Genomic DNA, 6,000 nt, shown 5'->3' on the forward strand with positions numbered 1-6,000 from the left:
ATGATGTTGCTAAGCTTTCCGTATTGCCTCCATCCGAGCTTGATTCTTCTCTTTATTTCCTGCTCTTGTCCTTTTTCCTTCAAACTGAACTGCTTTCCCAGGTATACATATTCATTGACTTCTTCTATGTTGCAACCATTTACAGTGACCATTCTTTGCTGGACGAGGGGTCCTATTATTATTTTTGTTTTCTGCATGTTCATCTTCAGGCCACATTCCTTGCTAGCTTCAGCAAGCTCCCTGAGCATGGTTTCAATTTCTTCCAGGCTTTCTGTTATGATGATTATGTCGTCTGCAAATCTGAGATGGTTGAACTTCTCTCCATTGATATTAACACCTTTTTTCATCCCACTGAAGTGATTGGAATATGCTTTCCAGACATGCTGTAAATAACTTTGGCGAGATTGTGTCTCCCTGTCTCACTCCTTTTTGATGTTGATCTTTGCACTTTCTTTGTGAAGAGTTACTGTGGTTGTGCAGTTTGTGTATATATCTCTCAGTAGGTTTATGTATTTACTTTCTACTCCTTGTTGATGTAATGCATCCAACACTGACTGGGTTTCCACGGAATCAAATGCCTTTTCATAGTCTATAAAGGCCATGCAGAGAGGTTGATTATACTCATGACATTTTTCCTTTAGTTGGTTGATGGTATGTATATGGTCCATGGTGGAATAGCCACTTCTGAACCCTGCTTGCTCTTTGGGTTGGTTACTATCTAGAGTGTTTTCCAATCTGTTGGTTAGGATTCTTGTGAAAAGCTTGTACACATTTGAGAGCAGGCTGATGGGTCTGTAGTTTTTGAGGTCTCGTTTGTCTCCTTTCTTGAAGAGAATGGCCATATTTGCCTCTTTCCATCGTTGTGGTACCTTTTCCTGCCTGATACAAACTGTGAAAAGCTTGGCGAGCTCTCCTGTGATGGAGTCTCCTCCTTCCACGATTGTGTCAATTATCACATTGTCTGTTCCTGGTGCCTTTCCTCTTTTCATACTATTAAGTGCATGATTCACTTCCCAACTTGTGACATCAGGCATCTCTTCATTTGTTTCTTGTTGCAACTCCTCAACTTTCTTGTCACTCTGGTAGAGCTGTTCATAGAACTCTCCTATCCGTTGTAGTATTAAGTCTTGATCCCTTATTTCCTGTCCATTTTTGTCTAACAGGGTTATTATCTTCTGCTTGCCATCAGATAACTTCTTGTTGGTTTTCTTTAGACTCCTGTTATTTTCTATTGTTTCCTTTATCTTCCGAGTGTTAAACTTCCTAATGTCTTCCCTCATCTTCTTTCGGATTGTTTTACATGTCTCTGTGTATTCTATATTTTGGATTCCTATTCCATCTCTCTTCATGTTCCTTCTTTTCTCCAAGAGCTGTTTCGTGCTGTCTGATATTTTTGATTCTTTTTCTTTCCTTGCCTTGCCCGCTACTTTGAGTGCACTTTCTTGGATGATATCAACAAGCTGGTCATTCCAACTGTCCAAGTCTGTGTCCTCTTGCTCCTGAAGTACCTGAAACCGGTATTTAAGCTCCAATTGGAATTCCTCCTTCTTAGTTTTCAGGTTTTCAAGGTCTGCTTTCCTGTGTTTTGGTCTTAACAGTTTCTGCCTCTCAAGTCTGGTATCTATCTTCATTTTGCATAGAAGCATTCTGTGGTCACTCCCTGTGTTCACTTTATTCAGTACCTTGACATCATGGATGGTGTTAGGTTTGTTTGTTAGGATGAAGTCTATCTCATTTTTGGTTTTACCATTTGGACTCCTCCATGTCCATCTTCTAGATGCACTTTTCTTGAAGAATGTGTTCATGATTTTGAGTTTATTGCTGATTGCGAATTCGATGAGCTTGTCGCCTCTATCGTTTCTTGTTCCTAACCCAAATTTTCCCATTACGTCTTCTTCTCCATCTTGTCCTAATCCTACTTTGGCGTTGAAGTCTCCTATTACCATGTTGTAATGTGTCTTTGATGTTTTCAGCAGTTCGGCTATCTCTTCATACAATTTATCCACCTCTTCGTCTTCATGGGCTGTTGTAGGAGCATACACTTGTATTATCTTGATGCTGTATTTCTTATTTAACTTCAGTGTGACCTGTGCCAATCTCTCATTGATACCTCTTACTTCCGTTATGTGTTTTGACCATTTCCTGTGGATCAGGAATCCAACTCCTGCCATACTTTTGTTGTCTAAACCTATATGATAGAACTGATGTCCGCTCTTGAGCTCCATGAATTGCTCACCCCGCCTTTTGACTTCACTTAGTCCTATTATATCCCAATTGACTCCTTCTAGTTCCTCTTCTAGTTCCAGTAGTCGGTCGTCTCCTAGTAGTGATCTAATGTTGTATGTAGCAACTCTTAGATCCCAATGATGGCCTATATGAACCCAGGGCTTCTTAGCACCCCTGTTCCTTGCCTGGTCGGGCCGCCATCTTGGTCCGGGGCTGCAGAACTGCTGGGGACTGGGGGCCATTGTCTTTCTGGCGTACTCATCATGCTGGTTGTAGGCCTACCCCTCCACGCTGGCCTTGTGCGGGTTGGAAGGGAGATTTTTATTTCGGAGATCCATCTCCTAGACTAACTGCCTTACAGGGCTAGGAACTTAGTCTGTCCCTTGTGGGTGGTGGTTGCCATTTTCTTCCACCCAGAAAGGAGCACCCATTGGTATAAAATATACCCATGGGAAACCCAGCACCAAAGGTGCTGGTAAGGGTAACTTTCAGCTCCTCGGCAGTGCCAGGCACTGCCTCCCCTTGGGCATTACTTAAAAAGTTGACGCAACGACTTACATCTCTTTGTGAAAGGCTTCTAATTTCACTCTTGCTAGATTTACTCCTTAATTGTTTTGCTAAAATTATGCCCAGCTCAGAAATAAAACCACAATATGCTAGGATTTTATTTTATTATTGTTTTCTGATATGCACGGGATAAAATGATGTGTGAATATTCTTTGTTTAAAATACAAAATTAATGGACTTATAAAAACACCAAATAACCCGTGACCTTTGTATGGTTTAAACCAGTTTACCGCCTCTTAGAACCCGATAGACGGTGACATTTGACCATTCTAATTATGTATGTTTTGAACATGTTTGCACATGAACTAGTTGTTTACAGTGTGACGAATCTACAACATGCTCATCTATCAGGGCACAGTTCTTTAACCCCAATACATTTGTGCATTCATTGAATGACCTTTGAAAATGTGAGTACAAAAACTCATACTTTGCAACTTAAGGTCAAATTTTGCACTATGATTGTTTAATTGAGGTTATTGATAATATGCCACTGGAATGAGGCCATTGTGGTCCATATTGATTGCACACAGTGCACCTAATCCTTAAACCAACACCAATTAATTATAGTTGACCAACACAACCACTGACCAAACATGAAATCACTAATTGGTTTATGTGCTTGAATACAGCTCAGTATCTTTGTGGTGACTATCTCTGATAAAAACATTAATTAACGAAAATCAATCCTGGTCAGCAGAGAAAGGAATAAATTCGGAAGACATGACTGCGTTGAAGGTCAGAAGTTTATTTGCAAAAATAATATTTATTGTAATATGCCTAACTGCTGGGAAGGGTTCCTAGCAAGGTAAAGTGACAGAAACCCCAATGGCTATTTTGTCTGTTTAAAATCATGTTAAAATAGAGTTCTATGGCCGACTTAAAGTCATAATTATGACGTAATTTTGTTATTTATTAATTAATTTTTAGCAGAATTAATAACATAAAAATGGAGAATAACGATCGATCTTACCCTTGATTTAACAGGCCTGTCAATTTCTTGGTATTGTTTGATATGAAAGGAGGGTATGATTGTTTTGTATTAGTTTAAGTATTTCCTAGCCTCTCTTAACCACATGCATGGTTGGCTACAAAAGACACAGAGTAGCCTATACCTTAGGATAAACTGGCATGAGTGCGCCGACCCCAAGTTTTCAACATTTCAGGATTGTTTCTGGACGGAGGTCGGGTGAAAAACGAAATTACGTTTACATGACTTTGTCGAAATTCGTCGTGTGACAAGAATGAGTGTATAGATGACTAGGGGGAAGTTTACTTATTTGTGTCGTCTAGTTATCCATCATATACCCTAGGCCCTGCATAACGAAATTCAACAATATTCAATATCCAAAGCAATATCCTCACTACAATAGGCCCCCAAAACAGAACTCCCACCCCACATAATCGCAAATTGACACGAAAGCTTCATTCCATGAAGCATTTCTCTCGTCATTTGACCATCTTCTGCTCTTCCCTAAAAAAATCATTATAATACCAAATCTAATCACCATGGAATTCACCATATCCCGTCCAGCTCACATTGGGCGCCACATTCCTTTTTTAAAGGAATTTTTATTAAGTAATGCCAACAAAGTTGATTAGTTGACGGAACTTTTTGAGCTTTTCAGCATATTTTAAAGGAGTATTTCGTGATCCTAGCATCCTCTTTTTATGACATTTTTCAGTACATATCCACGAAAAAAGCATATTCCCAAAATTTCAGTTGATTCCGATTTTGCGTTTGCGAGTTAAGCATGATTATGAGCATTCCCAGCAAACACAAAACGTTTTCGACATCATTCGCAAAAGGTTATAAAAGGTTGTCAGAAAACGTTTAAATGTCGGGTTATATAAAGGGTATATTAAGAGTATAAAACGTTTTCATAACCTTAAAAACATTTTTGATAATCTACTGCTCAGCAAACAAAAATGTTTTGCAGAACACGTTTAAATGTCGGGTTATATAAAGGGTATAAAAACGTTTTAATAACATTCCAAAAACATTCTTGAAAACTTGATACAAAACATTCTAAACAGAATGTTATTTTGGGAATTGAAAAAATATTTTGCGAAAATGTTTGCCCAAAATATTTTCAATAACGTTTTAAAAACGTTTTCATGACCTTTATATAACCCGACATTTAAATGTTATTAAAAGGTTTTGAAAAAACATTTTAAGAACATTTCTGTGTTTGCTGGGTTCAAATATTTTAACATAATGTTATTTAATTATTTACGACGTGTCTGGCAACAACGTTTGCAAAAATATTGTTGCATTTAAAAATATTGTTGTGGTGTGTTTTCATACAAAACGTTTTAAAACGTTATCAGGACCTTTATATAACCCGACATTTTAATGTTATTAAAACGTTTTTACATAAACCACAAGCCAAAATATAACTTATTTAAAACGTTTTTAAAACGTTTTTGTGTTTGCTGGGTTATCACTGCTCCATAGACAATATACGTTGTAATTTCGTTCTGGTGCACCAGAACGAAATTCAAATTTCGCGATATCTTTGCTAAACGAATTAATCTGCAAGAAATATTTTGCACATAAACATTATGTAGCCAGAGTATTCCAGTGATATAAAAATCTCAACTTTGTTAATTTGGTAATTGTTCCAAAGCCAACAGTTTAAAGGTAAAATTCATATAATTTTAGGGTATGATTCTGTATGGTACCGGTATACATTCATGTAAAATGCATGCATTTCAAAAGTTCACCCCCCCCCCTTCATCAGCGTTTCGCGCCACAGAGACTAAAGGCCTGATAATATTGACGCCTGCCCCCCCCCCCGTTATTAAATTGTTCTGGAGCCTCTCCGGCTATATATGCTAAAGGTCGCTCCGTCATGTAAAATTTCGTAAAGCCTATAGGGGAAAGTGGGGTACAGGGTGTATCAAAATGATTGGTACCGGGACATGTGACATTTTCAAAAATATATCAAAAATATAAGATTGCTAATTAATATTGATTTGTACTATAAATAGAAAGGGGCATATGTTAACTTATTGATCTAATAATCTGACGATGAAAGGTTGATGCATCTGGGAGCTATTGTCAATTAAATGAAGATCGGCGTAATCATGATTTTAAGCTATTTTACTTATACACAACAAGCTGAATATGTTCACTGCTTGAAATGTTTATTGCATACATGCTCTTAATTCAAGTTAATAAGGTATTACGGCTTTGACATTACTATC

The sequence above is a fragment of the Amphiura filiformis genome, chromosome 10 (genome assembly GCF_039555335.1).
Source record: "Amphiura filiformis chromosome 10, Afil_fr2py, whole genome shotgun sequence".
Classification (NCBI taxonomy): Eukaryota; Metazoa; Echinodermata; class Ophiuroidea; order Amphilepidida; family Amphiuridae; genus Amphiura; species Amphiura filiformis.